General features: G+C 42.4%; 1 long non-coding RNA gene across 1 annotated transcript; it reads left to right on the top strand.

Moving 5' to 3' along the window:
* The first annotated feature begins 1,348 nt into the window (after positions 1-1,348).
* LOC141100941 (uncharacterized) lies at positions 1,349-11,022 on the top strand. The gene is made up of 2 exons (XR_012234819.1): positions 1,349-1,473; positions 9,459-11,022. It is a non-coding gene; the product is annotated as an uncharacterized lncRNA (long non-coding RNA).
* Positions 11,023-11,784: the final 762 nt, after the last annotated feature.

Below are 11,784 nucleotides of genomic sequence, written 5' to 3'. Positions count from 1 at the left end.
CTGTAGGTAAAACATCCGGGGGCGAAACATCCAGGGGCGAAATGTGTGGGGGCGATTGGATTGCACATTTTCTGTTAGTACAATAAACCTCATTTTAATCCAGAAATATAACTGAGTCCATCAGTTATTAGATATATGAAACTGAAATAGCTGTTGCAAAAACCAAAATTGTTATAAAGAAAAAAGGTTAACATTAATAGGGGTGCCCAAACTTTAACATATGACTGTATAATACAACCCCCTAATAGAGTATAATACAGCCCCCTCAGAGTGTAATAGAACCCTTCACACACACAGTATAATGCAGCCCCTCACACACAGTATAATGCAGCCCACCCTACACACACACACACACACACACACACACACACACAAATGCAGCCCTACAGTCCAGCAGTATTACACACACTATAATGCAGACACACATACACACAATATTTACCTCTCCCCATTCCCCACTGCTCTGGCTTCTGCAGCACATATCATCAGCTCTACTGCTGGCACAGTGTGGTGCACAATGAAGTAAGTCATTGTGCGCCCACTGAGTCAGACGCAGAGGAGGAATGATGGGAGAGAGAGTGTCATCTGATGCTTTCTCCTCCATCAATGCTTTCAATTGTATTGGCATCTATGATGCCGATAAGTTGAATGTGAGGTGCGGGGGAGGCGGTGTAATGCTGGGCCTCCTAGCGGCTTGGTCTGCCTGCCTCAGCCTTCGGGCCACATGAAGCAGTCCCAGGGGCCGCATGCGGCCCGCGGGCCGCAAGTTTGAGACCCCTGGTTTACACCATGAATTTCATCATGGTGCTATTTCTAAATGGTGTACACCTTTCTTTGAAATAAAAAAAAGAATGAAAGGGTCTGAGGTATTATCTTACTATATATTTACGTGTAATCTACAAAAAATTTTAAGTTTAAACAATGGCATAGTAATAGAAATGACAGAATCTTTTGAAATACATACTGTATTTGCCAGCTTTGGCAAATTTTTCCTCATTTGATTTGTGTAGCAAAGCCACTAAAGAAAACTAAAAGTCTCCAAAAATTCATTTTTAAACAGCAGACAAAAAGGCAGCAACACTTACCTGCCCAAATCTTGAAACAAATGCACTACAGGGTGCAGCCAGCCCATATAGCAAGATGTCAGCAACACAGGTGCAAAATACCAGATCAAACAGCCACTCTCCACCTACCCATTCCTGGAGGGGGTGAATGCCCAGTATACAATTGCACAATAAAGACCCGCATAGGGCATTGTTCACACAAAGGTACTGCACAGTGTCTGGTTCACAGCCTATTAGTCACGCCCCTACTATTCAATTAGGCAGGCTGGCCAGTGCACTCTCAATACATAGCCTTGTGAACACCCCTCATTCGAGACCAGACGTGTTTGGGCTTGGCTGCACTCTGAAAAATATAGTGCAAACAATACAAAAATAGTGAGGTAGTGCATTTGTTTCAAGATTTGGGCAGGTAAGTGTAGCTGCCTTTTTGTCTGCTGTTTAAAAATCCTCATTTGATTTATGGCAAAATATTGTGGCAAATCGAAGTTTCTCCAATTTCCTTTAACAGACGTGTGTACTACTCTGAGGTCTGCTAGGACTCCTAGTGCCCAACACTTTCAAGCTCCTAATTGCAAACACATCCTTATTAACCCTAGTATGCATAACATCAGAAATCTTCATATTAAAGTATTGGGGGTCTTTTATGCCCCCATGCAAATCATATGGAAAAACACACTTATATAACTTTTACAAGTTTATTTTAAAACTGCTAAATAAAATATGATTAGTAAACAAAATTTTATTTATAATTTTTCACCGAAAACACCCAAAAAAAAATTTTTTCTCCAAATTTCACATAAACGTATGAAAAAATGCACAAAAACGCATAGAAATCTGTACCAAACTAGCTGCAGCTACATTTCTTTTTTTGTAAATTCTTTATTTTGGAATTTTAAACATCACCATTAAACACAACACCAGTTCTCAGGTACAGTTGGCGAAATGTTAAGTAATGGTTGGTTTAGGGCGAGAAGGAAGGAGAAAATGAGGGAAAAATAGGTAGGGGAGAAAAGGGAAAAAGAAAGGGTAGGGGAAAAAGGGTACATATTCATATACAGTATCAACAACATTAACATTAACATCATGTGGTTGACAACATGAGCACAATCATTGAATGGGTGCACTTCGGAAAATAACACATCGCCATACATTACATTTGGGCTATCTAGTTTGGGGCAGTGAGGCTAGGAGCCCCAGAGCAGAAGCCATCTGATTCAGTTAAACTTAAGAAACTCTAAAGTGCCCTTAAAGAGGATTGTCTTCTAAATACCTATTCCAAGGGGCCCAAGTCAACACGAAAGCTCTATGATTATAAATTTCCCAGCTAGACAGCTCCTCTAAGCGATAGATCTGATTTATTTTAGCATACCATTCTCCCAACGTGGGAGGAGCTACATCTTTCCAATGGGCAGCTATCAACTGTCTCGCCGCACTCAACATCAGTGGAAGAAGCCCATGTTTTTTTGGTAAAAAATCTTTTGACGGGCATGAAAGGAGAGCTGCAGCTACATTTCTATTAAGTTTCTTTTCTATTATATTAGTCTTCCAAACAATTTTGACAAGATATTTTTTCAGAAGAATGTTCTTTGCATTTTCCTTACAAATTGAACAAAATCTCTCAGTTTTCCTTTCTAAGTTTCTTGGACACATGAAACAGCGCTTTCTTTTTCTTTCTCCTGGCCCTGGAATCATCTGAAACTGTACGCCACACTGTTTCATTGCTTCTTTAGTTTGCTTTAGCAAACCTTTCACGTCGCTTCGCTGTATCATGTGAGGCATTACAAGTTCATGACAAAGGTCCTTCAAAATAGGCGTCTCCTGTCCTTCCTCCGTGCATGGAATTCTGGATGAGTTTCTGTATAAATGATGAATGAATTTAGGGCTGCTACATCAAGCATATTTGAAGAAAGTACTACAGGCCATCGTTTTGTTTGCCTCTTGCATGAATATTCTCCCAGCATCTCATCCATTTTGTCTACACCTCCTTTTGTTTTATTGTAATGCAGGATGATTTCTGGTTTTAATTTTCTGTCATTGTTGTCCATGGTAATGTTTCTACCTGAATTGAATATTGAAACAGCAAGAGTTTTGACAATTTCAGACCCCTGATCCTTCTTTACTGGTGTACCAACCTCTTTGTGACAGTAGATTATGCCATTTATGCCATAATAATTTGGAGAATCACACATCCAGAAGATTTTGATTCCATATTTGGCTGGCTTGCTGGGCATGTATTGTATGAACTTGCAGCGTCCTCTGAACGGTACAAGTTGCTCATCTAATGTAACATTAGTACTAGGATTGTAAAGTTTGGTGCAATTTTTGATAAATATGTTCCAGATATAACTGATAGGGCTAATTTGTTTGTTTCAAACCTCAATGCACATGTTCGCTTATCATCAAATCAAATGTGAATTCTAATTTCCTCATATCTGTCCACTGACATTGTCGCCTTATAGTGTGGATTAGAAAGTGGGTCCAGAAATAATTCTCATATTGGAACATCATACAATTTTTGACTCCCTGCCAGCAGTAAAAGTCCAATGTATGCATAAAGTTCCTCTTTTGAGATACTTTTCCAGGACTTATTTTTTGCAGAAGCGATACGTCTTCCTTCTAGGTTTGAACATAAAAGGACCTCTTCTGCAATATTGTCAGAAAAAAAAGTACAGAATACGTCTTTGGGGGAAAAGTAACTGGGACTTCCCACAGCTCCTTGAGCCTGTCTCACAATATTATGGATTGCAGTACGTCCGACTAATGTAGGATTACTGTCCCAAAAAACATTCGCTTTGGATGTTCTACTTATTACTTCTTGAGGATCCACTGGATCCACTTCATCATCAGAAGAAGAATCACTTGAGGATGTTCGATTCTCTGGTGGCAGGTACTCGTCATCGGACAAAGATAGTTCACTTTCATCATCACTTTGAAACACAATTGCTTCAATCTCTTGGAGGAAGACTGTGCCATTGCTGACTAGATGTTAGCAAACTAAAAGAAAAAACAATGAACACAATCAGGGTTGTCCACTCTTTGCTTGTGTGTGACACACTGTAAGTGTAAAGTGCTCCCTCCCTCCTCTCACCCTCTCTTACCTTTTATACTTTCTTTTAGGTGTTGTACAATTCTCTGGATGTCTGTAGCTCAATAGCTTTACACTTTGCAGGCTTCTTAGAATCAGAGAAACTGAAACTGAATCAGACTTCCTCTCATCATCTTATCTTAGCTCAGGTCCTTCACAATTAGCTCACAGTGTATACTGTCCTCATTACTCTCTACACAGCTCATTACTGTGTTGAGGAGGACCTGAGATGATGTCATGGCCTTATTTCTCCCTCCAAAAATCACATGACATCCTCATATGGCATTATCCACACCCTGGCCCCTCCACCAGCATTACTGATTACAAATAAAGTAACTTGAGATACAAACACTAAGGAGAATATGCTAAAAAAATACATGGGGCCTAAAAGGCCCCCAATCCGTACAGATGTGGTTTTCACCAAAAAAGGATTGTTAGGCCCTGTGCAGACGGTGCGGATTTAATTGCGGTTCTGCAGCTTTTTTCAGCGCGGAATTGCATCAAATCCGCAGTGTAGTGCACCTACAATGTTAGTCTATGGGAAACGCAGACTTGCTGTGCACATGCTGCGGAAAAATCCACACAGAAACGTAGCGTTTTATTTTCTGCAGCATGCCACTTCTTTTCTGCGGAACCGCTGCGGTTCTGCACCCATAGACTCCCATTGTATCAGGCAAATCCGCAGCAAAACTGCAGATCTAAAAAAGATCTGCGGATTTGCAGCTGATTTGGTGCAGTTTGGGGTGGAAAAAACCGCAGGAAAGGGATGTGATGTCACAGGATGTGACATGTGTATGTGCTGTGTGTTGAAAATGGATTGGTACCGTCGTATGGGGATCGATGTGAGGCGTATGATTGATTTGGTAAGTAAGGTCTGTGTGTCAGTCTGTGTCTGTGCGTCAGTCTGTGTGTGTCTGTAGTGACAGATTGTGGTCATTCGTCGGATGGGACAACTTCTCCCATCCAAATATGATGGGAGAGTTGTCCCATCATCAGGTGAGTGATCACAATGGGTTAAAAACACAAACATATTACATACATGTAACAAACAGTACATACAACACACAACATGTATTACATACTCACCACATACGCCTTGCGCCCGAAGCCTTCCCTCGCTCAACTGCAAATTAAAAAAAAAAAACCCAGGTCCGCCGTAATCCACTGGAGAGTGTCCCACGATGTTCTCTGGTGATACACTGCAAGAGTTAAATTGCTCCTGCAGTGGTCGCCGGTAGTTTCCCGCGGTTCAATGAACTCCGGATTCTCACTTTACGGTAATTGACCTGTCTGAATTGCCATAAAGTGAGAGTCCCAGAGTTCATTGAATTCCGGTTAACTTTCACACATGCGCAGTCACACTGCAGGAACTTTCTCCTGTCAGTGTGACTTTGAAGCCATGGAGCGCAGTCACATCTCCTGATGTGACTGTTCTCCACTATAGATCATCGTGGGACACTCGATATTAACTGGATTACGTCGGACAGGTGGTATTTTGGTGGTTTTTTTATTTTATTTTTTTTTTTCAGATGATGGTGGTGTATTGGTAAGTATGGTAAAATTAAGATAATTAAAAAAAAAATTTTCTGTGTGTGTTTTTATTTTTAAAAATGTCCCTATAGGATTAATAATGGATCGGCATCTTATTGATGCCTCTCCATTATTAACCTGGCTTAGGCTAGTTTCACACTTGCTTTTTTTTGCAGCGCGTTTTTCCCGCAAAAAAACGCATTGAAAAAACGCATACAAAAGCATACAACTGCTGCGTTTTTTTCAAGCATTTTTATGAGCATGCATGAAAAAAACGCAGCGTTTTTATGCGTTTGTATGCGTTTTTAGTGCGTTTTTACCGCGTTTGCGTTTTTTTCCAACATTAGGTGGCCCCTCACACTAACCCAAACCATGACTTTACTAACCCTAACACTGACCCTAACCCTAACCCTAACCCTGACCCTAACCCTAACCCTAACCCTGACCCTAACCCTTAACCAAATCATACTTAACCCTAACCCAAACCCTAAACCCTAACTAACCCTAACCCTAACCCTAACCCTGACCCTAACCCTAACCCTAACCCTGACCCTAACCCTAACCCTGACCCTAACCCTAACCCTAACCCTGACCCTAACCCTTAACCAAACCATACTTAACCCTAACCCTGACCCTAACCCTTAACCAAACCATACTTAACCCTAACCCTGACCCTAACCCTAACCCTGACCCTAACCCTAACCCTAACCCTGACCCTAACCCTAACCCTAACCCTGACCCTAACCCTTAACCAAACCATACTTAACCCTAACCCTGACCCTAACCCTGACCCTAACCCTTAACCAAACCATACTTAACCCTAACCCTGACCCTAACCCTGACCCTAACCCTAACCCTAACCCTGACCCTAACCCTTAACCAAACCATACTTAACCCTAACCCTGACCCTAACCCTGACCCTAACCCTTAACCAAACCATACTTAACCCTAACCCTGACCCAAACCCCAGCCCTAACCCTGACCCTGACCCTAACCCTAACCCTAAACCCCCTTAACTAACCCTAACTCTAACCCAAACCCCTAAATTCCATGGTTATCAAAAAAAAACGCATGTGCAAAAAAACGCATACATGAGCATGCCAGTGCGCACATATGCGCATCCATAGGCTATAATGGCCATTTTTAGCGCAAAACGTGCGCATATTTGCGCATGCGCTTTTTTGCAGGGCCAAAAAATGCAACATGCTGCGTCTGGAAAATACAAACGCACACCCCAAAAAAACGCAGCGCATGAAAATCGCATACATGCGCTTACCAGCGCGCAGGTATGCGCACCCATGTTAAATATAGGGGAAAAAACGCATGCGCACATATGCGTTTTTTTCCAGCGCTAAAAAACGCAAATGTGAAACCAGCCTTAATGTCACCTGTCAATCAAAGGTGACATTAACCCTTTATTACCCCACAATCCCGCCGCCGCTGTGCGGGAGTGGGAAGAGAGGGGCTAAGTGCCGGAATTGGCGCACCTTATTGATGTGCTATTTCTGGGGTGGCTGCGTGCTGATACTTGTAGCTAGGGGGGCTAATATCCATGGCCCCTTCCTCGGCTATGAATATTAGTCCACAGCTCTCCACATAGCCTTTCTGGCTATAAAATATAGGGGGACCCCCACGTCATTTTTTTGGGGGGTCCCCCTATTTTAATAGCCAATAAAGGCTATACAGACAGCTGCGGGTTGATATTCATAGCCTGGGAAGATTAACCCCTTCCCAGGCTACAAAAAATCAGCACACAGTTGCTGGATTTTCCTCTCTGGACTTGAAAATTGGGCGGGAGCCCACGCCATTTTGTTCAAGTCCAGACAGGGAAATCCAGCAACTGTGTGCTGATTTTTGGTAGCCTGGAAAGGGGTTAATCTTCACAGGCTATGAATATCAACGCGCAGCTGTCGGCAGAGCCTTTGATAACTACAAAAATATAGGGGGACCCCACGTAATTTTTTTGGGGGGGTCCCCCTATTGTAATAGCCATCAAAGACTCTGCTGACAGCTGCGGGTTGATAGTCATAGCCTGGGAAGATTAACCCCTTCCCAGGCTACAAAAAATCAGCACACAGTTGCTGGCTTTTCCTCTCTGGACTTGAAAATTGGGCGGGAGCCCACGCCATTTTGTTCAAGTCCAGACAGGGAAATCAAGTGACTGTGAGCCGATTTTTATAGCCTTTGAAGGGGTTAAGCTTCACAGGCTATGAATATCAGTCTGCAGCTGTCTGAAGAAAAAGCATCAATCGAAATCAGGTTTTTAAACCAATGGAGGCCTGTATTTGGAGAGACACCCGAAATGAAAGTGCCTGTATGACCTCACTACAATGCCTGGCCCTCAAAATAAATACCACCCCACACCATTATTACTGACCCACTGCCAAAACGGTCATGCTGAAGGATGTCGCAGGCAGCAGGTTGATACTCAGCACATGTGACAGACGTGACAGAGTATGGAGATGCCATACAGAGCAATCTGCTGCCTGCAGCATCATTAAGCATGGCAGGGAACAGAACAACAACTATGTAGTTTTATGGAAGGATTAAACCATAATCCCTTCAACATTAAACTCACTTACACTTATAGTAAGACCGAGGTGGACTTCCTAGATATTAAAATCTTGGTGGATGAAAATTTACAGTTGCAGACAGATACATATCGGAAGCCCACCTTGGTTAATTCATTGCTACATGCTACCTCCTGCCACCCGGAGGCTACTGTTAGGGCGATCCCTACAGGACAATTCTTAAGATTAAGAAGAGTTTGTTCCTCTGATTTGAGGTTTGAATACCAGGCCAGAGATCTTGAGAATAGATTTAAAATGCGCGGCTATAGCAATAGAAGTGTTAAATATGGATATATGAGAGCTAAGAAGAGTCAGCGTTCATCTTTATTGCATTCCACGAATAGGACAAGAAAGCAAAATGAGGATCAAGTCAGATTTATCTCAAAGTTTAATGGTGAATGGTCGACCATGAAACAGTGCCTACAGCGGCATTGGAATATTCTTAAAACCGATCCATCTTTAGCTTCTTTCCTGCCTGAAAGGTCACTTATGACAGCTAGAAGAGGCTATAATTTGTCAGATGCCCTCGTACACAGCCATTATGTCCCACAAATTAAAAACCCTTTTAAATCAAAGGGTCCACCACAGGGTTGCTTTCCCTGTGGGAGCTGTGTGGCCTGTAAAAATATTATGCGAACTAATATTTTTATTTCCACTGATGGTTCCAAGCAATTTTCAATTAGACAACATATTACCTGTGCCACGACACAGGTAATATATTATGCCACTTGTGGCTGTCAAAAAATCTATATAGGCCTGACCTCACGCCAACTCCGAATTCGTACAAGGGAGCATGTTCGAGACATTATGGCAGCAGCTGCCGTCACAGACCTCTCAACCTTAAAGACAATAGCAAAACATTATAAGCAATTCCACCAATGTAACGCTAAATCATTTATGGTTAGGGGTATCCAGCACATTCACAGTGGAATCCGAGGGGGTGACATACAGCGCTTATTAGCACAAAAGGAATGTATGTGGATTACCACCTTGGGAACAATGTCCCCTCAGGGTTTGAATGAATCACAGGGATTCGCTTCTTTCCTGTGATTGGTCTGGATTAACCCCTCTTGTCCGTTTTTAACTATTGAATGTTCTCTCATTTCATTATGAGTGTCTTCTCCTGTTCCCTAATTTGGTTTTAAATTTGGCTTTTATTTTCTGTTGGTTTTTATCTTTTGTTTATTGTTTGTATTGCTATTTTTTCAGTGACCAACATTTTTGGCCCAGCCCTAGGTGATCCCATTGATGAGTCTCTAGTATATCCATATAGTCGTTCCGGGTACAGCAATAACAACCTTCAGACATAATGCCAAAATTGGAGCATTCAAGCTAATGCATGAGACAGCTGTATTATGAAGAATGGATCCGGATTGAATATTATATGGAGTAACTTCAATCAAGCTATGGACTAACTTTTTGTCCCATGTTTGCTTTTCATAAATTCTTGGGTTTTTTTTTGTTTTTTTTTATTTTGTTGATTTTATACATATGCGGTTATGTGCGCACATGCGAGTGTGTACAATTATATGTGCACATACACATGTGTGCATGCATTTGATAAGTTGATATATACCTCTGATATGTTAGTATATATCTGTATACCGCATTTAAATAGTATTATTTCATATTTTCCATCTAATTTATCAATACGCTCTCTTCTGCCAGTTGCATTTGTGGGTGTTTTCCTTTCCTTTTTTACCCGATGTCCTCGGAGCGTCCTCCCTGTCTTTTGTTTGATTGTGTCGCTTGGTGACGGCCAGGCGCCGGCCGCGCCACGTGACGCATCAGCTGGGCGGAAGTGACGCGCGAGTTCACGGGTATGGGGTTCACATCCGCCCTCCAGTATTGGCATGTTCCGCTCCACAGTGTGGGCGGAAGTGACGTGTTTTACACACAACTGCTGGAGGGTGTGTTTACTGCCTTTATCTTTCGCCTACATGCGATGACGACTATCGCTACTATTGGTTGGACTGCCACGCTCTGCTCCACATTGTGGGCGGAAGTGACGTGTCTACATGCAACTGCCAGAGGATATGTTTATTGCTCTCACCTTTTGTTTATATGCGATGACGACTATCGCTACTATTGGTGGGACTGGGCTGTCCGCCCCTGTATTGGGTGGGAGTAACGCCTATGAGCGGTCATCAGACGCCCACTTGTGTTAATATGTCCTGGTATTTTCATTGGTTAATTAGCAAGCATTCTGGGTATTTATATGGGAGCCTGGGCACATTAAAGCCACGCCCCCTGAGGAAGGTTAACACATCGAAACGTACGTCGGGGTTTGTTTCTCCTGCGCTCACATTTGGAAGCATGACGGGTAATTATTCACTCATGATGTACTATTGCTGATTGAATTGTTCCTGCTGTGCTGTCAATCTTTTTCACATTCCATTGTGATGTCCCAGTTTCATGGGGTGTCTCGGTGTCCGGTGCTCTCTTAATACATGTGATAAATTTTTGGCTTATGTACTTTCATTACTGTCATCTGGAGAGCCCTGAACACTTAGACTTAACCTCATGATTGTTATTTCTGGGACTATCCAAGTTCATGTGAGATCTTTTGAGCACAGAGGCATTATTACTTTATCCCACATGTGCCCATTGTGATAGCAGTCCACTTTAGCTACATCTTAGGATATTTTGGTCACTCTTATTGTGTATGTACCCTCTTTGTACACAGTCTGTTCATTTAATTAGTGTTATTATTGTTGCACGTATTTACATGTGTCATTTTTATATGACTAATAAAATTTGATATTTTTGTAAATTAGCATAGACTCTATTTCCTCCGTCTTTTTTAGCATCTATTAGGGAGTCGCTGTTGTTATGCAATTTTGCTCTTTTTATGAAGCATGGTAATTATCCATTAGTAAGTTATTTATTATGTTTTGGAGATTTGTTATATTATTAGTCTTTTCTGTGTTTTTCACAGCCATTTCCTCCAAAAATCCTATGGATTATAAAGCACGTGAACAGACGTGGCTGACACGTATTAATGAGGTGTTCAGTGACCAATCCAAAATATCGGTAGCAAGTGGTGGTAAGGATATACAGGAGACGACAAAGAGGCTTAAGAGCCTATTACAAAAACGAACAAGAGTTTGGTGGAATCGAGCGTTTTTAAATAAATACCGTATTTTTCGCTTTATAAGACGCACCTGATTATAAGACGCACCCCCAAATGTGGTGAAGGAATAGAGAATTTTTTAATAAATGGGGTCCGTCTTATAATGCCAGTGTCCGTCTAACAAATCATATAGGGTATATGTCCCTCATAGCCCCCCCACCCTAAAATTAGCCCCCTTAATCTGGATATGGCCACCTTATATTGAATATAGCCCCCTTGTGCTGGCACACGGGCCCCCTGTGGCTGGCACACATCACCCTGTGGCTGGCACACTGGCCCCTGTGGCTGGCACACATCACCCTGTGGCTGGCACACTGGCCCCCTGTGGCTGGCACACATCACCCTGTGGCTGGCACACTGGCCCCCCTGTGGCTGGCACACTGGCCCCCCTGTGGCTGGCAC

The sequence above is a fragment of the Dendrobates tinctorius genome, unplaced genomic scaffold (genome assembly GCF_039654945.1).
Source record: "Dendrobates tinctorius isolate UK_male_01 unplaced genomic scaffold, ASM3965494v1 ptg000111l, whole genome shotgun sequence".
Taxonomy (NCBI): domain Eukaryota; kingdom Metazoa; phylum Chordata; class Amphibia; order Anura; family Dendrobatidae; genus Dendrobates; species Dendrobates tinctorius.
Note: the sequence above shows the minus strand (reverse complement) of the source record. Positions and strands in the feature narration are given on the sequence as shown.